The following is a 12,040-nucleotide window of genomic DNA, read 5'->3' as shown; positions in this document are numbered from 1 at the left end:
ATCCTCCCAGTTATTAGCAGGTTGTGCTTTCCATTTCTGCTGAGAACTGACCCGTCCATGTTGGTTCAACGAGATGATACAGGAGCATCTGGAAAGTGCCAGACTCACAGAAAACATTCAACACACACTAGCCACTGTTATGATTACCCCTACGCGCAATCGGAACCAAAGTATAGCTTGGCTGTTGCTACAGATGAAAGCTCTTATTCAGGGTAAAAGCAAAATGAGTGGTTGTTTTGCATAAATTTCAAAGCATTAGAACCTAATTATCTGTCACGATCCTACAGGTTTGGTTTCAGATCTCACTTCTATTGAGGTTGAGCAAAAGGACCAGGTTCATGGTCTTTCTCATGGGTTTCAGATCCAGGGTCTCAAGGTCATCACCCATGGCTTGATTATTGAGTACTGAGTTCCGTTTGCATGGCTCCATGCTCTCTGATCCAGGCTCTAATAATGTAGCGGGATGTGGGATTCCTTTGTCTGAGGCTTTGGCTTGCCTCTGATGATAAATGCAGCATTTGTAAACTAACACATTTGTTAAACGTCCTAAGCTCTTTATTTGATATTCCAGGTTGAGTAAAACATTATTGTGGCTGCACCTTCATTTCTGGCCTTTCCTGGACACTTGGCCTGCAGGACCTCAGGTATGTTGGGGAGGTGAAGAGGCAGAGGTATGAGGAGGGGGAAGGAGGGTGAGTCGGGGACTGGGGGGGGCGGGNTCGGGGACTGGGGGGGGGGGGGGGGGGGAGCTAGTTAGAGCAGCTTCAGTTCCTGAGACTGGGATTCTATGACCGCAGAGGGTTTTACCTTCAAAATGAAGCCAAGGAAAAATGAAAACAATGAAGGTGAGAGCTGAAGCTTTTCGTATGGAGTTATGTGAAATTCACATTTTCCTTGGGAACCAGAACAACACAGGCTAGTTTGTTCTGTAGTGTTTTCTCAAGGAATAGGAAATAAGAAATAACCCTAAAAGTGATCCTGTTTGTGGATCATTTGCTCATTGTTTCATTCTTTTATTATGTACTGTACTATGCAGGGGCACACTAATATGAACAGGGGAAAGAAGACGTAACAGACCTCAGTGCTCATGGCCTTGTGGTGGAGACAGACACACAGCAAGGTTAGCACACAGTGCAGAGGAGGGGGCTTAACTTGGGGGTGGGGGCGGGGAGAGGCCACAGAATTGGAGAAACCTTTTTGGAAGAGATGGGGGCTGGCCTAAGCCTTGAATGTTTGGTAGGAATTGGCCAGGTAGAGAAAATGGAGGGGGATACAAACCAATAAGAAAACAAGCAAGGGAGCAACTGGCTGGCTCAGTTGGTAGAGCATTTGACTCTTGATCTCAGGGTTGTGAGTTCAAGCCCCACCTTGGGGTAGGGTTTTGTTTTGTTTTGTTTTGTTTTTAATTTTATTTATTTATTTGAGAGAGAGAATGAGAGAGAGATCATGAGCAGGGGGAAGGGTAGAGGGAGAAGCCCCAATGCGGGGCTCAGTCCCAGGACCCTGGGATCATGACCTGAGCCGAAGGCAGACACTTAACTGACTGAGCCACCCAGCGCCCTGGGGTAGGGTTTCTTAATAAGAAAGAAGAAGGAGGAGGAGGAGGAGGAGGAGGAGGACGAAGACGAGGAGGAAGGGGAGGAGAAGGAGGGAGAAGGAGAAGAAGAAGGAGGAAGAGGATGACAAAGGGAATGAATAGGCAAAAAAAATAGATAAAAGGAATAAATGGCTCATGATGAATAAAAATGTAAAATGATATTCAGTCTCACTACTAATCAGAAAAATTCAAATTTAAGGCAAAATATTAGATAAGAAAATATTTAAAGATATCTAGTGTTGATGAGGGTTCTGAGAAATGGATGCTTTAATACAGTATTTTTATATTGGTGGTAGTTTATATGGATACATTTTGGAGGGTAAACTGGCAGTTCTCTTGATGTGTAAAATCACATAACCTTTGACCCAGCAATTCTACTTCCAGGAATCACTTGGGTCCCTGATAACTAGGGACATGAGCTGGGACATATGCACAAAGATGTATATATAGAGATGTGTGCTACAGCGGAGTTTATGATGCTGAAAAGCAACCTGGCTGTCCATGTGTCCATCCAGAGGGGTGTGTTTAAATAAACTTACAGTGATCCCTATTAAGGAACCCAAAGGAGCCATTTTTAAGAAAGATAAGGTAGAGCTATCATCAGCATGGAAAGGTGGCCAACACATGCTAGGTGACAAAAATAAGTTTCGTCAAAAAATGAGAGTATTTTTGAGTGCACACGGAGGAAAAAAAAGATGTGTGTGTGTGTGTGTGTGTATGTTGAAGAGGCTGATGGTGTGGAAGAAGCAGCACATGTGTGGGCTAGATGTGAAAGGTGGCATGTTGAGTTTAGGGTAAAGGAAGAAAGCATCAGGTAGTGAACTGGAGAAGTCAGCCAGGACCAGACGTGGATGTGCCTTGCAAAACAGCTACTGAAGGTTGCTGAATTGGGCTGGAGAAGGATCCCTCCAACATCAGTGACACAGGTATGATGGAGGAAAGCAAGAGGCAAGGTTACCACCCAGGCCTGAAAGGAGCAGGGCCCTGCCCAAGTTTGGAGAGGAGGGGACCGATTCTAGAGACACCGAGTGAAGAGCATCTACAGGAGTTTAAGATGACTGATTCTGTAATGGGGGTGAAGGAGAGGAAGGGGTCTGAGTGGACAGATTTCAATCATCGGGGATTACCGGGACACAGGGAAGTCAGGTGGAGCCAAGGATGCACAGGTTGAATTTGAGAGGTCTGGGATATCCAGATGGAGCTAGGAGCCCAGTAGGTGACAGAGAATTCCCAGGTCTAGAGTGAGTTCTAGGTGGAGAGTGAGCCATACCCAAGTGGCAGTAAAAGCCATAGGGGTGAATAGGGTCGCTCAAGGAGAATTTGTGGTGTGCGATGGTCCTAGACTGGAAAAGGACTGGAAGAGAACCTGATGGAATACAACACTTAAGGGATAGGAAGGAAGAGTGCATTGCAAAGACAAAACAAAAGAGCCAGCGAAAAGCAGAAGAAAAACGAGTGTGTATCAGTGGGGTTGGATTGCCAATTCACTTCTGGCAGAGCCCTGATTTTGTTCTGCATTCCACCCTTCTTCCAAGTGGTTTGGCAATAAACCCTGATTAATCCAAGCCAATTATGATCATCAGAGTTTCCTTGCCAGGGACTGATTTAGGAAGGGACATGTGATGCAATCCAGGTCAATGTGATGTGAGGAAAGGCTTCTAGGGGCTCCTGGGGAAGGTCTTCTCCCCGATTAGAAATAGACATACCAGAAGAGACACACTCTGTTCTTTAGCTGCAGGTTATCATGTTTGGATACAGCGCCTGGAACTGCTACAGTCGTTCTTTCATGTGTCGAGGAGAGCATCTGGAGGATAAGTCATCATGCCGAGAGTGGTAGAGCAGAAAGATAGAAGGCACCTGGGTCCCAGATGACATTGCTAAGCCATGAAATTGATCAGCCCTGGAGCACCTTCATAGCTGGACTTCTTAAAATGTAGGATTTATTTTGGGGTACCTAGGTGGCTCAGTCAGTTCAATGTCAGACTCTTGGTTTCAGCTCAGGTCATGATCTCAGGGTCGTGAGATCAAGCCCCTCATCGAGCCCCTCATTGGGTTCTGCACTCAGCACTGAGTCTGCTTGGAATTCTCTCCCTCCTCTTCTCCCTCCCCTCTACTTGCCTTCTCCTTCTCCCTCTCCTTCTGCCCCCACCCTCCCGCTCACAGGAGCATGAGCTCTCTCTCTTGCTGAAATAAATAAATAGGTAACCCTCTCGGGTCCCCTCTGTCTTCAGGAGCTTTGTACTATCATTCAATATACTTTACTATTGCTCAATAAAACTTTGCTGTGCTGCCCAAATAAATAAATAAATAAATAAAATCTTTTTTTTTTAAACGGACAATATATTTTTCCTTTTGGTTTAAGCTGTTTGATTTGGATTCTGTTTTTACTTGCAGCTCAAGGCACAGCCATAGGGAAGGATACTGCAGAAGCCTAGGAAGGAGAAAATTCCAAGGAGGAAATGATTGGGAGTAATTTGGTAAGGATATTGACCCTGGGCCATGAGAGTAAAAACCAGATTGCAGAAACTTACTTACCATTATACATAGTTGGCACTAATGGATATTTGAAGAATCATTAAATTGGGACACAAATGGAAGATAAGGAGGTGGGCAGGGAGGATAGACTTTAAAAAGGGCATTTTAGTGTGGTGCCCACGGGTCCCCTTCAGGGGGTCTATGGACAGAATTCAGGGGACCCACGAACTTGGATGGGAAAAAACTACACCTTGATTTTTCACCCACCTGTAATTAAAATATCGTCTTCCCTTCGATTATGACTGCAGGCATCAATCTTCAGTAGTATTAGTAGTAACTGTGACTTTGTCACCTGTAAAAATCACAGCTATTTTTACTTCACATTATAGTTGACCCACATGTTGCGAAATAGTGTTTATAATCATCACTACTTGAAAATATGGTTGTTATTATAGACCCACTTCAAGATTTTGCTCTTTAATGCATTAACAGAGGACACACAAGAATAAAAGAAGCACATGTATAACGATGTCACCAATTTAAAAAATCTATCGTAACAACTGTATGTCACGGTAATTGGTGTCCATGGTAGTTCTATGTATATCGCAGGCATTCAAGAACACTATTCACCAGACAGCCAAAGGCATCCACGGTGGGGAAAAAGGCTAGGAACTCGGGCTGCAAAGGAAAAGAGAGAAGGGGAAGTTTGCACAGCGGCGATGGGAATGTGGAGTCTGGAGAACACCACATTTTAGAACATGGGAGAGGTTTCCGTGTGGCAATGCTGCAGGCACCGAGAGGGGACTTTGAGAGCCAAGGTCCCTGAGGAGGCTGGAGCTATTGGGATGCAGGGCTCAGGTGGAGGGATTAACCACAGGAAGGAAACTTTTCCCACAATAAAAGGGAGGAAAGGATGAGTGTAGATAAAAATAAGTGTTTTAGTGGGGTGGCAGTGGGGGGCAGGAAGTTGAGGGGGCTTCTGACTGATGGCTTCTATTTTCACTGTCAAGTAGGAGTGAAGTTATCTGCTGAGAGTGAGAATGACAGGGGAGGTGATAAGGTAGGGAACCCGAAGAGGGCTGACAAAGACGAGTAGAGGGACCACCGGCCCACCACCCGGTTGTCATGGCAACACTTAGCGTGGGTGTGCGCTGTCTCGGGCTGTGTTCAGCTGCTCAAGTGTGGGAGTCAGAGGGCAGAAAGGCAGCTAGAGCTGGGGCTGGGGTTTTACCAGGAGGACGGGGTGAAGATCAGGGGAATACAGGAGGGATGGACCAGTTTGTCCAGAAGCTGCGTGGAAAAGGATGTGCAACTAGGAAGGGGCTGCTTGCTTGGAGTAAAATCCATATATCAACATTAGGAAGAAGAATGGGACAAAGGGAACGGGAATGTGGAGGTGCCAGAAGTGGTGGGGCAAGAGGGAGCCAGTCAAGTTTAAGGTTAAGTAGTTCACAGTATGGCAAGTGCTGAGGTCTGTCCATTGTGGGGTGACTGGAGAGAAATAGTAAAGGGCATTAGAGGTGAGGAGGTCAAGTCCAGTCAAGACCATCCATATGGATCTAAAAGTCATCTAGGAGGAAGGTGAAGCTTGGAGTGGAAGATCTGGAGGACGTGAAGGAGTGATTTGAAAATAGGTAGATCATTGGAGTAAGTGGTAGAAGAATCTGATGGTGGTGGATAACGTGGGCCTCACAGGAGGAGGAGGGCCTCTCAGCAAGGCAAAATAGTAATTGTCTAAAAGTAGCAATAAGGAGATAATGGAATATCTACCCACCATGAGGTGGAGAACGGGGATCCATGTTCCTGCTGTGTAGCCAGGACTTCAAAAACGAGCTAGCTTTTATGAAAGAGGCCAGAGACAATCAGATAGTTGTGGACCAGACCTGATCTAGGACAGTGGCTTCCAATCCCACAAGATAGTCCCCTCCCATGCCCCACCCCAACCCGGAGGCATCTGCAGACCAGCAGAGGCCTATTTGGTTTCATCACAGTGGTGGGGGTGGGGGATCCTGGCATTTGGTGCCTGGAGCTCAGAGGTAGGTCATGTCCCGCAGTGTGCAGGAGAGTCCCACAGTGATGAACCCTCCTGCCCAAAATGCCCACAGTGCATCCCATACACCTTACGGATGAGGAGGCTAGGATTCAGAGAGCCGAGATGTGTGCTCAGTTAGGGTTGGGAGCTTCTCTAGTCTTGATATTCTTCTAAGATCTGTGTGTATGTCCGAGGTCACTGTGGTAATTAATGTTGATTGGCAAATCCAGCCGCCCCTCCCTAGTCACCTCTCAATGATGGGTCTACGGTTGCCCCAGTTCTGGCCTGTGGAAGGTAAGCAGAAGTCGTGGAGTAAGACTCCTGGGGCAACTTTTTCAGAAAGGCAAGTGCGGCCGGAGGTCCCTGCCTCTTTTGCTCTGCTCCTAGTTATCTGCTTGGAACGTGGTCCAGCCGCCATCTTGTACCCAGGAGCACCAAGGCCACACATGAGTGATGCTGGGACACAAAGGTAGACAGGCCAGGTGTTCTAGGTGGCTTCCTAATAGATGCCCCAACCCTGGACTTACCAAGGGAGAAAAACAAACTATATTATTTGTGCAGCCTACTGCTAATGAAATGTTCTGTTAATTGCCGCTGAGCACACTTCTGCCTGATGGAGTCGTAGGGCCAATGAGCAACAGCTGAGGCTAAACCCCGGTTTTCTCTCTCACAATCTAATAACCTTTCCTTGACAGCAGTGGCTCTCAAAGTGTGGCTTCCAGACAATCAGCCTCAGCATTGCCTGGGAACTCCTTAGAAATGCAGAATTTCTAAACTTCTAAATCAGAGACCCAACAATCTGGTTTAACAAGCCCTGCCTCCAGGTGATTCTCACGCACCCATTTGCAGAGCCACTGATCTCTAGCTGTGCTCTTCCTTGGCATTGCCGGGAGGCTCGTGAAAACACACCATCCCAGATCCCACTCCAGATCCACTGAACTGGAATCTGTATTTTCAGGAGAACCGTGGGTTATCTGTATGCACATGAAAGCGTAAGGAGCATTCCTTTGCAATACGCTTAATTGAGCCTTTGCAATACGCTTAATTGAGCATTTCCTTATTGAAGCCGGAGCGTTGAAAAGCAACGTTGACTGAGCAGGCTGAATTCAGGCACCCAGGATCCAGCCAATACACTTCGCATGGGAAAACCTAAACATTTTAAAATTAAAAAAGATATAGGCCACAATTGAACTAAGTTTTGATTTTGGAAGTTTCAAAACTTATAAAAAGCAGCAAGTACCCTGTGATTACACCCTATGCGCTTCACAATTGACTTTCAACAGAAAACGTATCCCAAGTATAAATTTGAGAACGTTCTTTTAGGAATCTCTCTCTCTTTTAAGATTTTATTTATTCATTTGAGACAGAGAGATACAGAGAGAGAGAGACCATGATTAGGTTAGAGGCAGAGAGAGAGGGAGAAGCCGACTCCTTGCTGAGCAGGGAACCTGACATGGGGCTCTGATCCCAGGACCCTGAGATCATGACATGAGTGGAAGGCAGACGCTTCACCATCTGAGCCACCCCAACTTTTAGGAATCTCTTGAACGCTAAGGTAAATTTGTGGATGACACCAGTGCCTCTGTGAAAGAAATCACACAAGCCTTTTTTCGAATAATTGTCTTAGTATCTTTGTGCCCATTGGAGAAAGGATGGGGCAAACTTAAAATATTAGATTGTATGACTATTTTTGCATCCTTCTTTATAGGACTTACTGGAAATGATGTATTTCATGACGGCATTTTTCGGATTCTATGACTGTCCTTAGTTCACGGCCACGTTACCCCCATTGCCACAGCCGCCTCACCGTCGGCCATAGCTACAGCGTCGGTCATAAAATGTCTGACCCTTCTGCCCTCATTCCAGTCTACCTCAGAAACACAGTTTGCTAGGAGTGCCTGCCTTAAAATGTATTCAACTTTTCAAAAAATGTTGATATTCCTTAAAGTTATTTTCAGGAAAAGTTGCTTTTAGAAAGATAGGAGTGTTTCTGTCATTTCCGTGATATGTTCTATTTCTTTGTGTAGAAAGAGAGGTTTTGTCTGTTCGCCATGTTGTGACCATACATCACGATGTTGGTTTACGGGGGGCCGGGGCGGTATGGTGACAGCATGCCAGAGCCGGACAGGTGTGGAGATCACTTATTAATTAGGCCTTCCCAACCTTGCCCCCACAGTATTCACACAGGAAATGATGGCGTCCTGCAGCACTCCAAGGAAAGGGAAGCCAGAGGCAGCTGGCTGCCCCGAGAGCTGCCTGAAGGCCTCTGTCCCTGACCAGCACACCTCAAGCTCATTCAAGGTACCCGGCTTATTTCAACATTTCATTTCCCGACTGAGGAAATTGAGGCTCATGGGTGTTTTGTTTTGTTTTCAGAAACTCTATTTGCATGACCTACAAGTAATAGTATTATTGTGCGTGGTCTGTTTCCCTTTCTTTTATTGTGAAAGTTGTAATTACTTTTCCCCTTACAGTAAACATGATTTCTGTTTAACTCATGATGCATTTGTCTTGGTGCTTCTGTCGGATTTCCTTTTGAAGATCCTATTGTTCCAGCCATTTGTGCTTCTATGCCTTCACAGGTTTTTCCTTTTCTGATGAAATTTTAAAATATTTCCAATATGGTAAGATACAATATTTCCTATGACTGCTTTAATGTGTTGTTGTATTTTATAAGTTGATCTCTTCAAGCGTTTGGGATTGAGTTATTGTTCCTTTATTTTCTAGAGCTTCCATTGTTTTTATATGTATGTTGAAATTTTTGGTCCATTTTGTCTCTACTAATGTTCATTATGCTATCAATACGTCCCTCCATCTATGCCAGGCTGGGGTATTTGGCTAATTAAAACTATTTAGGCACAGTATAACATATAGAGATGTCGAACTACTCACTGTGTCATAGACTTGAAACTAATGTAACATTGTGTGTCCACTATATTCAAATAAAATTTTTTTAAAAGATTTTATTTATTTATTCGACAGAGAGAGAGACAGCCAGCGAGAGAGGGAACACAAGCAGGGGGAGTGGGAGAGGAAGAAGCAGGCTCATGGCAGAGGAGCCTGATGAGGGGCTCGATCCCATAACACCGGGATCACGCCCTGAGCTGAAGGCAGACGCTTAACGACTGTGCCACCCAGGTGCCCCTCAAATAAAAAATTTTTTAAATAAGACCATTTAGGAGGTTATTAAAAATTGACTTTTTTTAAAAAAAGATTTTATTTATTTGCGAGAGAGAGAGAGAGAGAGAGAGAGAGAGCACAAGTGGGGGGGGAGGGGCAAAGGTAGAAGCAGACTCCCCGCTGAGCAGGGAGCCTGACACGGGGACTGGATCCCAGGACCCTGAGATCATGACCTGAGCCGAAATCAAGAGTCAGATGCTTAACCAACTGAGCCACCCAGGAGCCCCTAAAAATCAATTTTCGATGTGGTTTTAGTTTGCTGGTTTCTAAGTTGGTTTGTTAAAGTAACATGACAAAGTTCTAAGAATAGTTACTTAGTAGTCTAATCGCAATTTGGAGGGTCCAGCCCTATGTACATCTTTTAGTATTTTTTTTTTTTTTGGTTTTAAGGTTTATACACCCAATGTGCATAATCTCTACACCCAATGGGGGCTTGAACTCACAACCGTGAAATCAAGAGGTGAATGCTCTATTAACTGAGCCAGCCAGGTGCCTCTCACCTTTTAGCACTTCTTATGAATGTTTATTTTTATTTTTTTTATTATATTCAGTTAGCCGACATATAGTACATCATTAGTTTTCGATGTAGTGTTCAACGATTCATTATTTGCCTAGAACACAAGGCGCTCATCTCCACACGTGTCCTCCTTAATACCCATCACCCAGTTAACCCATCCCCACCCCCCTCCCTTCTGTAACCCTCAGTTTGTTTCCCGGACTTCTTTTTTCTTTTTTTTTTAATATTTTATTTATTTATTTGCCAGAGAGAGAGAGCCAGCGAGAAAGGGAACACAAGCAGGGGGAGCGGGAGAGGAAGAAGCAGGCTCCCAGCAGAGGAGCCTGATATGGAGCTCGATCCCAGAACCCTGGGATCACACCCTGAGCCAAAGGCAGATGCTTAACCATTAAGCCACCCAGGCGCCCCTGTTTCCCAGACTTCTTATGAATAGTTTTTGTTTGCTTGTTTCAGAGCTCTGGTTTTCTTAGTCCTGGCTTGCCTGCCCCGCTAGCTCCTCACCTCTCCGGTTTTAAGACTGGCTGTTGACCCGAGGGCCTGCAGGTCTCAGTTGATCCCTTTGTGAAAGTTCTCAGGGCAGTTCTGTGACTGTTCTGAGCATTCCCGAGTGAAAAGTCCCCTCCCTGACTTGCATCATGGCCACCTATAAATTAGTGATAGAAGGAAATCAGCGAGTGTGTTTTCTGGATTGATCAAGACCAAACAGGCTGAGGCAGTGCTCCCCGGTTGAATCACCCTGTCATCAAATAAGGAGCTGATGAACCAAGGAGCCCTGGAAACAACCCATGTCCACTTCCCTCTGCCATGGCTCCTCCACCACTCAGAAACCACACGTGGCCTAAAGTGGTTTTCTGTTAATCACAGGCTGAAACAAAGTCATTCTCAAGCTGTTCTCACGCGTCAGAATCAAAGTAATTTAAATCTTAGCTTTCCTAATCTGAGTTGACATCTGTGTGACATGTTTCCTCCTCCCTGGTGTATTTTAGAAGCGGCTGAGGGTACAGAGAAAAAGACCTTAGACTCTGGTAGCCTTTGTTTGGTTAATGTAGAGATGCCCTTTTCCTTTTTTTAAAAGATTTTATTTTTAAGAGATCTCTACACACTATGTGGGGACTCCACCAGCTGAGTCCCCTAGATACCCCAAGGTACCTTTTTTTTTAAAGGAAGAAATCAAACTGTCTTTATTTACAGAAGATATAAGGCATGATGGTACATAGAAAATCCTAAGGAATATACAAAAAGCTACTAGAACTAATAAGTGAGTTTAGAAAGGTTACAAGATACACACAAGTTAATTGCAATTTTTAATTCGAAAAAACTTTTAATTTTTTTTTATTTTTAAAAAGATTTTATTTATTTATTTTTGTGAGAGAGAGAGAGTGCATGCACAAGCAGGGGGAGTAGCAGGCTCCTCGCTGAGCAGGGAGCCCGATGTGGGGCTCGATCCCAGCATTCTAGGATCATGACCTGAGCTGAAGGCAGATGCTTAACTGACTGAACCAACCAGGTGTCCCCCAAAAAACTTTTAAGTTATTTTTTAATGTGGTAAAATATACATAACATAGAATTTACCATTCTAATCATTTTTAAGTGAACAGTTTAGTGAAGTAAATTCACATTGACATACAACCATCAAGATGGCTTCTCAACACATACGATTTTTGGTCAATAGATATATATTATATATATGATGCATAGAGGAATTGAAAATGGAATGGGGAAGCCATGTGTTTTACCTGCATTTCTACTTCAAGATAGAACAAAATGTGAGAACTGAATTTTATGTATAACTAACTTACCAGACAGTTTGGATGTGGCAGTATCAGATTCCCACTATCTTGGCAGGACAGGAAAAAAACTAATAAATATTTTAATGGGAGAGGACACACTTTATTCTATGTAAAATAATAACCTCTACCTGGTTCAAACATTACAACATGAAAACATATTTATTGTAGTAAGTATACAAGATACAGGTAAGCAGAAAAAAAATAACCTAGAAGGATGGATATTATTTATATTGACCTTTTAGGAATTCATAACGCTGTTCCCTTCAGTATTTGAGGGCTTAAATAATGTTAGCTGGTGCATGAGTTCATTATAAGCCCCAATTCGCAGACTTTGTTCAACAGCTTCTTGGGGTGACTATTGAGTTTCCAGCAAGAAGAGATCAAGAGGGGGCGCCTGGGTGGCACAGCGGTTGGGCGTCTGCCTTCGGCTCAGGGCGTGATCCCGGCGT

General features: G+C 44.5%; 1 long non-coding RNA gene across 3 annotated transcripts in view; it reads left to right on the top strand.

Annotated features, from left to right (window-relative positions):
- The window catches only part of LOC109490077, a 28,182-nt gene that overhangs the window by 4,647 nt on the left and 11,495 nt on the right, over positions 1-12,040 (top strand). For 2 of the 3 annotated variants that reach the window (XR_004619683.1, XR_004619682.1), the window contains exons 2-5: positions 572-644; positions 1,037-1,120; positions 3,992-4,074; positions 8,281-9,018. This is a non-coding gene — a long non-coding RNA (uncharacterized LOC109490077). Of the gene's footprint in view, positions 1-571; positions 645-1,036; positions 1,121-3,991; positions 4,075-8,280; positions 9,019-12,040 lie in introns of those variants that run through there. The other variant, XR_004619684.1, reaches the window with a different exon arrangement.

This window comes from Ailuropoda melanoleuca, chromosome 13 (genome assembly GCF_002007445.2).
Source record: "Ailuropoda melanoleuca isolate Jingjing chromosome 13, ASM200744v2, whole genome shotgun sequence".
Classification (NCBI taxonomy): domain Eukaryota; kingdom Metazoa; phylum Chordata; class Mammalia; order Carnivora; family Ursidae; genus Ailuropoda; species Ailuropoda melanoleuca.
Note: the sequence above shows the minus strand (reverse complement) of the source record. Positions and strands in the feature narration are given on the sequence as shown.